The 14712-nt window shown below is 35.5% G+C and overlaps 1 long non-coding RNA gene across 2 annotated transcripts; it reads left to right on the top strand.

Annotated features, from left to right (window-relative positions):
• Positions 1–7067: 7067 nt before the first annotated feature.
• On the top strand, positions 7068–14712 carry LOC101885965 (uncharacterized). Of its 2 annotated transcripts, none has more exons than NR_170146.1 (4): positions 7068–7262; positions 12042–12160; positions 14057–14164; positions 14238–14712. It is a non-coding gene; the product is annotated as an uncharacterized lncRNA (long non-coding RNA). The 2 variants fall into 2 exon arrangements; NR_170145.1 differs by having other exon boundaries at positions 7068–7257.

Consider the following 14712-nt stretch of genomic DNA (forward strand, 5'->3'; position numbering starts at 1 on the left):
TGTTCAACTGTAATGGCCAACGTAGCTCAGAGAACAAAACAACAACCACAACAAAACAGGTATATTAATTTTCTGTCCTTTTTGGTTGTATTTGATGACATCATGTCCTGTTTTTGGTTTGTTTAGATGATTTGGTCTGTTGTGTTCATATTTCAACAGCACCTTCATTTGGAAGCAAACTGACCTGTGGTTCAGATGTTTTGACTAAGCTCTGCCAGAGCAATCGCAGTAGATTTTGTTTAAATCATAACAAATCTGCCAAATTTAAACAACTTAAATCTATTATTAAACAGGCTTCATCTGGGGGAAAAAAATACAAGTTCTGTTAAAAAAAAAGGTGTTTTTTTTTTCATTTATTTATGCTTTTAACAACTTTTAATCTTGAAACTTTTACAAACATTTTTAATAGTTTTAATAGTTTAAAGTGATATATTGTACATTGTTTTGTTAATTTACCAGACTTATTTCTGTATATATTATTTAATATTTACATTATATTGTTTTGAAACTACAAAAATGTTATTATAAGTCACTTTGTTAAACTCTAGAGTTAAATATTCAACATCAAAAGTTGACAAAGAAGAGATCAAGGTCCCATAATGCAATTCACAACCATAAAAATCAGTAAACACTCGTAAATCACAATATACAGAAACTGTTATCAACAGAAATTTTCGGCCTGAATAGTTCATATGTTTACAGTTTAGCAGTTTTTAAAATTATAAATTTTATAGGATTTTAAAGTAAACAGTTTAAAAAGCTGATATTTCAGTTATTTATTAATTAATGGCATAGTAATGGTTCACAGTGTAGCAGTAAGTTGAACAAAACTAGCAAAACATAGAGTCAAGAGTTTTGCTCTTATTTGCAGTCATTGTTTGCGTGAAGCAATTTATTATTAATAACAACATGAGTTTGAACTAATGATTCATGTTGAATTACTCATGCAATGTTTTGTGCTGTTATTGTTTACATGTTTCACTACTGTCAGTTTTGCACTTCAATAACCTTCTCTGGTTGTGTATAGGAGAAAATAAGTCATCCGGCCTGTGTCTTGGTGTATACCATCAAGCCCACACTGTTAACCACACGACTCCTGATATGATGACAATGATGATCAGCAATTCTGATGTCAATATATACCTCCCAACTAACCAGAGGGTTTATAAATAACACTACCATGTTGGCAGCATCCCATTTTGGTATAATTATACAGTCAATTGAGGTCAACCGGAAATAGACATGCACCCACTAACCTCTGGCACCAAGCCAAAACTTTTACAGTGCTGTAAGTTCAGTCAGTGTGACTGATGTTTCATTGATGTCATCTTCAGGTTCATTTAAACCTGTCTAAATGAAGCCCTTCATTTTTAACCCACCTTCTTAGTCTGTTGAACGTGAGTTCCAAAGAAGAAAATATAAATATGGGATTTAATATGCAATGCATGAAACCTTCTGTAGCTGCTGGCTTATTGTATGTTTTAGCAAATTAGTGAGTAAAACCTGAATTTTTATGATCGTGTTTGAATTTGCATTTGCTCACGGTAAGTTTTGCCTTTGACAAAAGTTTTAGATGTTACACATTCATGGAAATGTTTCATTACACATTACTACAGTAATAAAATTAGACATAATCACATGTAACTAACCCTAAACCTAACCCTTTCTAAAACCCAACCATATAAGTACATGTAGTTATTTATTGTTACTCAGTACTTAAAAGAGTAGTTGCAATGTAACAACAACTACTTCAATCTTTTCTACCTTTATTGTTTTCATTAATAATTTAGGAAGGGAGATTTCTTGCAGGAATGCAAAAGTTTGCATTCAGTGGCGTCTCATTCATTAATTTTCCTTCAGCATATAGTCGCTCATTTTGTTCAGTGGTGTGAGGAGTCAAATCTAAAACTTATTGCAACAAAAACTAAGGACTTGATTATTGATTTTGGAAGGAACCATACTGCAACTGAGGTGAATATTATCAGGGGTCAAAAACTAGAATGTGTGGAGAACTACAAATATACCATTATTGTTCATTTTTTAAACTTCGAGGCATACTGTGATGCTGTGTGCAAGAAGGGGCGTCAGTGCCTTTATTGTTTCAGGAAACTAACACGTTTCCCAATATCCTTACTCTTTTCTATTGTGCTTTTATTGAGTCTATTATATCCTTCGCTCTTGGGGCATGGTTTGGAAGTCTGTCTTTTAAAAGCAGGAATAGACTGAGCCAGGTTATTAGGTGGTCCAGCGGGTGGATTGGTGTCACAGCTGAGTACTGAATCCCTGTATAATAGGCAGCTTTTACTGATTGCCCAGAACATTAGTAACTTTAGCTCTTATCCTCTGTCTGATGAGTTTATCCTGCTCCCTTCTGGTCGAAGGTTTCAGATGCTTTTTAGTAGGACAAAACGTTACAGGAATAGCTTTCTCCCTCTGAATAAATTGTAATATTTTATAATGTACTTTTGTATGTGTATATGTGGGTAAAAAAAGAATCTACCAATACCAGGTACCAATAGGTTTAAATCAACTCAACTCTCTAGTTTTATCAGGGAATGAACTGCCAACTACTCCAGCATATTTTTTTTGCGCAGCAGATGCCCTTCCAGCCGCAATCCATTACTGGGAAACACCCATACACTCTTGCACTCATACACTAGTGCCAATTTGTTTTAACTAAATTAGCTATAGCGCATGTCTTTGGACTGAGGGGGAAACTGGAGCAACACTGGGAGAACATGCAGACTCCAAATGTCTGGCCCAGTCGGTACTCAAACCAGGGGCCTTCTTGCTTTGAGGTGACAGTGCTGATCACTGAGCTGCCATTCAGTGGAAACTGCATAATACATTTCTTGCAATTGTTTTTCATTTCCATACTGCAGTTCAAGGAGTGAGTGGACTTTGGGTCCTTTGTTCTTTCTCCTAGTCCTGTTTCAGAAAAACTAATTAGTCCCTCCAAGATTTTGCAAGTCTAATGGTTCTAGAGTTTACAAAATAATTATAAATGACCAGATTCTTTTTCATTTTATTTTTTTCAGCAAAACATGCAAATAATGACATAAATTTTATCAGGCTAACTAATCCATTAACATTTAACACCCTTGTGTAAAACAAGTTAGTTTTTTTTTTTTTCAAGTTTTATTGTAGTAGTTAGTGTGTAGTTACAGCACTTTGCCTTTAAAGTGCAGCACAGATTACAAACAACCTTCATAATATCTTGTTTTCTTTTGTATCACATAAGTTTAAAATGGCATGAGGTACTACCCCTTAAATATTAGCCAATATTAGCACATTTACACAAATACTGCCAAAATAATGCATTTTTCCAATGGACATTTTTTGGCAAGTGGACACATTCTCTGTATATTTCAGCCTTATGCTTAACATTATTCATTTGCTGAAATCTTTATGGGTGAAATAACTTCAGATTCAATTCATAAGTTTGTAAAGTGATATTAATCCCATAACAGCACACTTTAAATATAGTAAAGTGATATAGTAAAGCAGTTGTGGGGTGTCCTTTCACCACATCCTTATTGTGAAAACATTTCAAACCCGAAATTGACCTAATTTAGCATATCTCATAGGGCAAATGTACAAAAAGGCTTTGTTTACTCAGTACTCTGTGCCTATATCTCATTTACCCCATTTTACTCTGCTCAACCTTCACCTTTAGACAGAATGACCTTTAAAATGCTAGACAGAAGATGTGCATGCTTCACCCCAATAGCTCCTCCTGTTCATCACATCACTCATTCACAGGCCTGACACATGACGCATGCCTGAAGCAGTTTTGTTTTTCTTCCCAGCACAGAGAATATAGGTCAAAGTTGATTGATGGCTTGCAGGGTTTGCTCTAGACCTGAGCTGGACTCTGCAACATGCACAATATTGTAGAAATGCAAGAATCTATAGATACATTAATGGATTAACATAAAAGTTAGTCCATTACTTAATTTCAGTTCAATACACATTATACTACTAGGCATGGGCGGGTATAAGATTGTGACGGTATGATAAGCTTGGAAAAAATTATTGTGATTACTGCTCTAAAATCAGTCCTTTTTAAATTTCTGGGTAAAAAAACTCCTTTCCCCCTTTTGAACACAATATATTTTGATTTTAAAAAACACTTGAAATATTTTTGCCCTTTTTATTTTTAAACTTATTTTAAAATAATTAAAATAAATAATTAAAATAAATCATTGACTTCTGATCTTTATGAGTTTCAAAAACACAGATTTTTAGTTTACAACTTGAGAAGGCATCTTTGGATATCTTTCTTTTCTTTGTATATAAATTAAGCCACTAGTCAGGTCTATAGCATGCTGGATGTTGGTGTATAAGTGACTTGTTTTTCAGATGCTTGCTGAATCGTGGGCTGACCAGTAGCTTTTGATTTGGAGGGTCGTTTTGCTGGAGATACTGTTGCCCTAAAAAAAATGAAATTATTCATTCATTCATTTTCTTTGCGGCTTAGTCCCTTTATTAATCCGGGGTCGACACAGCGGAATGAACCGTCAACTTCTCCAGCATATGTTTTATGTAGCCCTTCCAGTTGCAACCCATCACCGGGAAACATCCATGCACACTCATTCACACACAGACACTACGGACAATTAAGCTTACCCAATTCACCTGTACCATGTTCATGGACTTGTGGGGGAAACCGGAGCACCCGGAGGAAACCCATGCAAGCACAGGGAGAACATGCAAACTCCACAAAGAAACGCCAATAGACCCAGCCGAGGCTCAAACCAGTGACCTTCTTGCTGTGCCACCCACTGCACCACCGTGCAGCCCAAAACTAAAATAGCTAGTCGTAAAAAACAAAAGTGTATTTATACCTTAGGAATGGTATAACAGAAAGTTATGAATTTTCCAAACCGTGGTAAACCTTGAAACCGGTTATCGTCCCATGTCTACGTATATACTACATGCATTAACAAACTCCCGCCTCTTTAATCTTCTAGATGTCCAAGCTGAAAGTTTGCAAACTGATCTGGTCATGTGAGACTGATACTGTTTCAATTGTGACTGATGGGATTAATTTTTTTTTTTTAAATCATAGTTAATAATAATAATCAACCTTTTATCCAATAAATTCCGTTTAAAGGGCTCCAACTGTGACAATTTTTTACAAGATGTAAGTTTCAGTTTGAATTACCTCTCAGATCATTTATTACACCCTGTTGAACATTGTAATTTTTTTAATTTTAATAATAGGGATTTTTTGCCATTTTGCGCTGATGCCTTCAAATGTAAATGTATGTTTAATATGATGCACTGTTGTGCACATACTTGTGCCAAATGTGACAGAATACCTACACAGAATAAACATACATACTGTATATGCTTTATAGATATCTGTTGAAGCTAGTGTACAAAATAAACAAGAGTTAATGTTCACAAACTGGGACTTTTGTTGCTGTATGTTTATAAAGCATAATCATTTTAGGAGTTCAGATGCAAAAGTGCCATCTGAAAATGAGCTTTTATTCAGGCTCCTGTGTCTGGGTTCAGTAATTTCACTTTTATGGTAAAGAATAGGTTGTTTTTATTCCCTTTAACATGAAACAACTGAACATAAACATATGAGGCTGAAAAAAAATCTCATTGTAAAAGAAAATTTTAGATGACACTTAAAGGTTTTTGAATCTAAACTCTTGATTTATAGTTCACTGTGGTGATTCGAGTGGCAATAAATTACACAGCGATTTTACTGTCTTGATTTACATGAGAATGATTTGAAAATTTTAATACAGTGTTCCACTTATTCTTGTGGTGAAGCTAGACAGTTTGCATAGATCTATCTTTTTTTATCCCAATTTCTTTGCAAATCCTGCCTTGAGGCATGATAATACATGTCTGTCAATCAGTATTGGTGGGAAAGGATAACTGCACTGCTACATCACTATGTGGCTGGCCTTAAAATCGCTGAGTTTTGGATTCTGGCTTATTGTAGGAAATAAAACAGGTGATGTGTTTACACCACTCTGATATGGCTATGTACATACTATACCATAAAAAAAAAAAAAAAAAACTCACTGGATAAAGTCAATGTAATTGAGGACAAGATTTCCATCCAATAAATTTGTTAAACACCAACTAATTGGTCCAATTATTCTTATGTAACTTAAACTCAAATGTCTGATAATATAATGAATGTCTATTATGTGTCGTAAATTTTAAAGTTTAATTCAAAGTTATCAAAAAAGAGCCTTTTTAGCGTATTTTATGAGTTACACATACAGTTTATTGAGACTGATCTCAGAACTCATTTTAGGATAGTTATTGCTCACTGAGCAAAACAACAAACTGCATTTTTACTAGTTAAGCTGCCAACACCTAAAGCATGGGGGCTTCTGCAAGGTGATAATCTCAAAACTTAAAGCATTACATGAAACTCTTCTAATTCTTAAAAGCTAAATATTATCTTAAAACTAAAATTATCCTAAAATTAAACTCTAACAAGTCTTTCTATTAACTTTAAACACCTAAGATTACTTTTATTGTCAACATTTACCTCTTAATTCAATCCCACACAAAGCATGCTGGGAATTAGAAATCCCCTAATTAGGTAGTTGAACCAACACAATTTCTTCATGTTGTCCCAACACAAAATAATTAAGTTAACTTAATGGTTTACAAATGTAAGTGGACTGAACATAAAACAAATTCATTAGCCAAATAAATGACAAGAATTGTGTTGTTTCAGCTCATTTTCAACAGGTAGCTTGAACAAGCAGCAATAAGTGTACACATTTCTGTTCAAAATATGCTTCATAGATATGTTTTTGCATAATAGGTGCCTTTTAAAACCAGTACACTCTTAAAAAGGAATAAAAAATAAAAAAAACACCCATTGATTTGCTCTATATCGTACCCCACTTTGGTTTAAAACAACCATTTTAGCATGTTCATTTCTATTGATGAATTTGCAGAAACTGGAAAATATTGTATCGGAGTGTAATCCTGTATATTCCTTCATTTCCCATGTCGTATTCAAATGATCACGAAAACAAAGGGGTGTTTCTCAGGGTGGGACCTTTACTTCCTTAGCGAATTGCTTGTCAGTCCTTTAGCCTGGAGCAAAGGAGGGGTTCGATATAAAGCTATGGTCCGTCTCATCTGCGTTTGGATATGCTCAGCCATTTCACTGGCTTTCCCTTCTACATGAGACTCAAAAAAGTTTTTTCTGGAACATATATTCTGCCGCTGGACTTTAAGGATTTTTACACATGACAGACAGCAAAGGCAAGGTCCACTCAAAGATAACATCAAGACATAATGCATGGACTTTCACATGCCAGATATATGAACGGCAATGTTACTGTTTTTAGACTTGAAGGAATGCTAAACGCTTAACATAAAGCAGACGTCTCACACGTGTGTGTGTGTGTGTGTGAATGCATGTATATATATACACTGACCTAGATATGTCTTATATGTTGACATAACTAACCAAGCAGCTCTGTGAGAAAGCATACTTTGGTCCAGGGCTTTTTAATTGTGTTGAGTTGTTTTCAGATACTAACTGGTAGTTTTATTTGTCCAGATATGTTTTCATCTTTGTTTCTCCTTCTCTTTCTCTGCCACCACATACATCAATTCTTTTTGTCTTTGTAAAATGCCCAGAGGGCTGACGCAGCTCTTTTTTAGTAGAGTGAAATTCTACGCTCAATCCCAGTCATTTCTGTGCATGTACTAACCTTTCACCATCCTTAAAATGAGATCAAACAACATTGAGTTTTCCTTTAATCCCTCACCGTTTGACTCTTTAACACTATCAGACTCTTCTGATGAAACTCTGCTCACACTGGCATTATGTCACGGTGGATTACCCTTCTTTAAACAAAGGCTTTTGTGCTCAAGATCAATTTGATGTCGAAGGATTAGTGCTCAGAACTAGTTTTGCTCTTAACAGAGCCCTAGCCAAAAAGCCTGTTAAAGTAAAAAAAAAGACCAAGCAGAAGACTGCAATTCTGTTGAAAAGCATTGTCTTCTGAATCAAAACAAGGCCACCATTATGGATGAGATCAAACGATATACGCTTGTGGCTGGTTATATAGAGCAAAGTTCATTCCCATAATTAGCAGCCCTTAGCTATGACTGCATGCTGTGTTCACTTACTGTTAGAGCAGAGGTAGTGATTTTATTTTTAGAGACGGAAAGACATTCCTTGTATACAACAAAACACTCTGTAGATGAAGTGACAAAGAGCTGTCAAACTATTATCATGACAAATGACAGAAATTAGCCTGTGTAAACTTTCACCAGCAACAATCAATCACATCACAACCATTTTTCACTTTCAATTGCATCAATACATCAGAAATTATGTAAAAGACTTGTTTAAAATGACTTGATAATTGAGTCTCTGAATCATTCTTTCAACCAGTTTGTTCAAAATGTTTATTGTCCTTCTAAACCCTGCCTTGAAATAAATGCTTAATTTTTTTTTTACAAATAGGTTCATTTTGGCTCAATACCAATTCTATTTTTGTACCCCTTCCCCTTGGCCCCCAAAACCAAGTGTGATGGGGAAGGGCTTTGAAATTGAAAACAATCGGGACTGCTGTAGTTATTCCAGTAGTGCTATATTTTGGTATTTATCTTTAGGAAATCACTATTATGTTATTCTAACGATCTAATATGGCAATAAGATCGTAAATATACTGTGCATTTACACCGTGGCCATATTCATCTATGTAAACACACCACAACAATCTTAACATTATAGCCGACACTGTAAAAAGCCCAATAACAGCCACTAGACTTTTCTGACAGGGTATTCCAGTGTCATAGAGAGTCAGAATGTTGGGGAACTGCTATATAGGAGTTATGTTTATGGATTATAGATTGAAAATTTAGTAGGGGTGGGTTTGGGTCTTTAAGCATGACGGTAAAACATGAACGCGGTAGTGAATGTATTAAAACGTGCTTGTCTGTGGTAAAAAATTCATAATAATGACAAAAAGTACTAATTTGTGGATCTCCTTACATCTGGGTGCTGCGATCCTGCTGTTGTGGCTGGTGTATTCTGGGAAATTTTCTTATTTTCTAATCCCTTGGTTTTGAGTGTGGTTCGAATGGGGTATTCACCCCTTACCCTTAACCCTAGGGCAAAGCTGCTTAACTCTGTTCCTGGAGATCTACCTTCCTGCAGATTTCAGCTCCAACCCTGATCAAACACACCTGCCTATAATTATCAAGAACTGTTCAGGTCCTAATTAATTAGTTCAGGTGTGTTTGATTAGGGTTGGAGCTGAAATCTGCAGGAAGGTAGATCTCCAGGAACATGGTTGAGTACCCCTGCCCTACGCCTTCAAGCTAAGGAGAAATGGGACACCCCAACCCTCTTTACGGGAACGCGCAAAATGAGGGGTAGGGCCTGGATAAAGGGAAAGGCCTTAGGGGTAGAATTGGGATTGGGCCTGAGAAGTCACCTAGAGTTAAACAGTTGTGCGTAATCATTTTTGAATCCATTCAGCTTATATCCTGGTCTGACAGAAGCAATTATCTCTTAGCTTAGCATAAATCTATGAATCGGATTGGACCATTAGCATCTCACTCAAAAAAGAGAGGTTTTAATCATTTTCCTATAAAGCTTAACCTCTCTGTAGTTACACATTGTGTGTCAAGACCCTCAGAAAATGAAAAGCTGCTAGGTCAATATGTCTAGCAACTATACTCTCATTCTGGCATAATAATCAAGGGATTTTGTTGCTGCTTCATGTCTGCAGCAGGCGCAATGATATTATGCAGCACATGAAAATAGTCCCCAACTAGGTCACTGGGAATCTTTATTCTTTAATCTTAAAGCATGATGTCAGCACAAATGAATATTTAAAAATACCAATAGCTCTTTTATATACTACATTTTTGTTTTGTGGTATTTCAGGGATTATATTAATACAAGACAATGCATACTTCTCTTGGGATGTGGGACAAAGCCAGCCTAATCTCACAAGAAAACACAAATATTTTACATTTTGTCAGTTTAGTGGGTGACTTATACAAATTTGTATGAGTTCAGTCATACGAAAATGTACGATTTTAAAAAGGAGGCACCCAACCCTGCCCTTAAACCCATCATTGGAGGATAAGCAAATTGTACGAATTTGTACAAATGAGAATGTAGAAATTCTTACAAATTAGCCACTAAATCAAAAAGTTAGGAATTGCCATGCGATTGTTGGCAAAGACCCACTTTTTCGAACTGTGCAATTCTTAGTGTACAAATCTGAGTGTGCTTCACACAGATATAGCATTGCTTGCAATAGCATTATATATTGCTGCTCTCTGATGATTTAAAGTGCTTCTTTTATTCTCATTTGTAAGCTGCTTTGGATAAAAGAGTCAGCTAAAGGAATAAATGTAAATGACTGTCCTGTGGTACTATAACTTGATGCACAACAACCAGCCAATCACCTGCTTCATTTGCACATGCTTTGTTAAAAACATTATATGTTGTGTAAATGTCATTTCAGCGATTGAAAAAAAAAAAAAGCTTGTGAAACAAAGTGACAGGAAACACATTTTCCATTAAATATTTACTGTTTGTCTGTCAAAAACACTTGCTAGTAAGGTGTGATATAATATGCAGAAGTATTCGTCTGAAACAATATTATTTACAGAAATTATCACTCATTTGAAGAGTAAAATGACTGGTTCATCCAAGAATTAATCTAGTGAGTCACTGAATCAATCACTTAAACATTTGTTCAAAAACAGTATATTTCAGAAATGGCTGTCTGTGGTTAATCAAAAGCAAACATATGAAAAACCCAAATGCATGCTTACATTTTTCATTGAAATTCTAGATTAAAGAGTTCACACTTAGTTGATGATTTATTTTAAAGTGAGTTTGGCATGCTGTCCTGGGAGAGAGCCCTAAGCTCATGAGATCCTCGAGCCTGGGGCTCCCTCCCGTTAGCAGGGCAAGAGAGGGGAGTTTGAGCTCAGATATGTCTTGAGAACCCCCCCCTTACTTAGCACTAATGACAAATTAGGAATTGCTGTATAGAGATATACTGCTGGTTAAGAGCTTGACTATAGTGTCAATTTACTTTAGATGCATGTCTTTGGGCTGGGAGGAAACTGGAGAATGCGAGGGAAACCCACAAGACCCCGGGGAGAACATGTAAACTCCACACAGAAATGTCAACTGGCTTGTTTAAGGCTTAAACCCTTGCTGTGATGCAACGGTGTTAACCACTGGGCCACCGTGCCATCCTATAAAGGGAAAGGTGAAGGAGAAGGGGTGGAAGGGGGTATTCTTCAAGATGAAGATAACTGGAATCATCTGATTGGTGAATCATGTTTTAGCTAATGCAGGAGCAGCTTAGATCAATTATAAGCACATGATCTTCTCTAAATTAGTTTATGAATAAACATTACTCATGCATATACTGTATAGGAGCATGTAGCCTTTTAAAGTTTACTTCTTTGTGTATATTTAATAGTGTTTCATACATTTTTTTACTATGAAAAAATTCTGGACCAGTTAATCGCTTTTGGGAACTTTACTTATACATTATTATAATGATGTATATAATGATTATTACGGATGAGAGGGAGAGAAATGCATAACATGTACTGTTTGCAAATTTTAGGCACTGCATACTCTGGTGTATGTGTAAAAGTCGTGCTTTGGCATTAAAATTGTGGCTTCCACAACCCTAAAACCACATAACCACAACCCTAAAAACCACAACCACATAAAACAATTCAGTTCACAATTTGAGTAAAACTGGGACAAAGGGTTTTTCTTTGACTTTTGACACACCTATGATTCACCTGTCTACAACAACATGTTTATTTTATGTGGAGTCAATAAGTCCTGTCTTTATTTAAACCACGATAACAGTTTTTGGTTTTCCAAAAAGGCTTAGACTTTGACCAGTATTTTCCCAGAAATTATTTTGTTCCATGTTTATGTCGCTCTGATGAGAATATTTATTCCCCAACCATAAAACAAATAAATCTCATTCAGCAGTGTCCTCAACGGCTCATTCTTTGCTATATGTTTCTTCCAGGTTCCAAAGAACACTCCACTTTCCAAGCATTCGGTTCTGCCATATTTACACGTAAAAGCTGACCATGACCACTGTGAATGCCCCCGTGTGTCTGCTCGCTCGGAATGAGTTTTATCGGAGTAAGTGCAGCTCTATTTTTAGCTCTCTGCTGTTTAACCAGCCGCTGAACACGTGTTATTCTGACTGCTGTTTGCTGAGCATTCTCATGAATGAACTTGAACCTGCATCTACAGCACACACTGTTCCAATTTTAGCTTTATCAGACGACGTAGACATTGACGAATCGGTTAAACAAATAAAAACATTGCTCGTTTTGAGAATTGACAGAAATAGACCTAAATTCATTGTTTAAATGGAAAGGTTAAAGGGACAATATATAAGATTTTTTGGTATCATTTTATTTACTTTAACGCATTTTGTTGAATTTGTTCCAACTAGTTTTCAATAGATTATAAGTAGACTGTTAGGTTGGGGTTAGGGTTAGTGTTAGTTGACATGTACTTGCAAAGTTTCATATAGTCAGTTAATGTCTGTTGAAAGGGCAGTATCAACACATATTAAGCAGAGTCTACTAATACTCAAAAGAGAAATAATTGGCATGTTGTTGCAATTCAACTTTTAGTCAACAAAATTTGAAATAGGGACCAAAATAAAGTCTTATCAATTGTTTCTGTTCAAAACATCTAAAAACCACTAGAAGTTACATATTTTGCTGACTTTAGTACTTATATTGTCCCTAATATTTTGGTGAATGTTAAAATCCAGAAAAATCCAATAGTATCTGGATTTATGATCCTTTATGATGCCTTTATGATGCAAGCTGAGATTGCATCACTCAGCGATGCAATGTCAGACACAATGCACTCAAATGGAGCGAGTGAGGTCACTGTGATGGGTAGGGTTAGGGGTGGGGTTAGGTGAGCCCTTTAAAAAGCATTGAATGCAGCTCAGATTGCACTGCACCAGGTCTGCATCCCGACCCCTCTCGAAAAATAAGCAATTTTATCTAGTAATTGGTCCATATTCTGTCACCATGCTAATGAGGTCATAAATCCTCAACTTTCAGTTTGGTTATAGAAAACAAAAATCCCAAAGATGCTTTAATATGTTGTGCATTTTATTAATCTGCACTGAGCAGCATTATAACAGTTCCTTAAAACACATGTAATATGGGGAAAACACTGCTTGTCGTGCTCGTCTCTCATCAACAATTGCAGCAGCGGTCTTTCAGTTGGACAGCTTTCAGTTGGACTCTGCTTTATACTACTATGACAATAAGTCTTGACTACTCTAGGTCATCCATCCAACATGATTTCTGCAGAAGTAAAGCAATGTCTTTGTTTGTTGTGAATATGCACCCTCTAGTGGTTAAAATACCACACAGTGCCTTTAATAGACCACTTAGAAATTCTCAATTTCTCTTGATTTATATGAGTGAAACAGAATTATTTAGTTTTATTCTGTAAACTACGGATGCGATTTTTCCCAATGTAAAAATAAATATAAAAAATATAATTTATGCGTGCAAAAATTAACAAAAAGGTGCCATTGTTATATGTTTATGTTTAATCTTTAGACTACGCCATTTACCTGATTATCAATAACATCAAATAAAAACTTCTGTTAATTATGATCTGGCCAACAGTCTGGTTTGAAAGAAAAAAAATATGATCTAATGGACAATATGTTTATTTTATTTACAAAAAAAATGTATACATACATTGACAAATATTAGCATTTTACTCAAACCCAAATAAAGCCAGAAGAACTAAAAAGTCTCCACATTTTATATCTCCAAAGCTGTATGTTTTATTAAAAACTCTTAATCCTGAATAAATTGCCATTTCAGCAGGGATTACACGTTTTGATTTTCTTTTTTATTTCTGCAATTCACTCTTTTTTTTAATGAAATGCATGCCTAAGAGGATTTACTCAGAGGTCAGACTCAGTTTATCTAGTTTTTCTTCAGATTCTGTGTATTTCTCTCTGTATTATGATTCTGTTTCTGTTTGCAGGCATCTGTCCGACAGACAAAATGAAGGCTGTCGAAAATCTTTCTGATAACTTAATGGAACCAAAGCAAAGACAACTGACTGTCTGGGTGACCAAATCCAAACACCAAGGTATGGTACAATCTTATATTTAGCTCTTCTTACAATTATCTCACTTTATTAATGTCTCCTTGTCTTAATACAGATTTTTCCAAACCTTTGAGCAACGGCTGGACAATCAATGTGGTTTTAAGGAACCCGGCATCTAGCGGAAACTCTTCCAAACGTCCTGCTGATCGTGTGGTCAAGTAGACACCTGCAAAAAAGCTGCAGAGAGCTGAAAAAACTGTGCTTTGCTGTACACGCACATTTGAATATGCTGCTTTAGTGATACTATTTGTTTAAAACTTGTTTAACTTAAGGCTAAAGAGTGTTTAAAGATCTTCACTACTGACAAAAGTCTTGTTGCTTATCCACGTTTAAGGAACAACAAATAATAACTTGACTTCCAGTTAATCATTTGGTATCAGAAGTGGTTTATATGAAAGACAAAGGCCTCTAGATTATGCTTGTTTTACCAAAATGAAATATGATTATGCCTTGATTTTTAGTCATTTAATTAGGACAGTGAGGTCTGACTTTGCTTAGACAAAAGTCTTGTCGGTTAACAGAAATACTGT

The sequence above is a fragment of the Danio rerio genome, chromosome 23, assembly GCF_049306965.1.
Source record: "Danio rerio strain Tuebingen ecotype United States chromosome 23, GRCz12tu, whole genome shotgun sequence".
Taxonomy (NCBI): domain Eukaryota; kingdom Metazoa; phylum Chordata; class Actinopteri; order Cypriniformes; family Danionidae; genus Danio; species Danio rerio.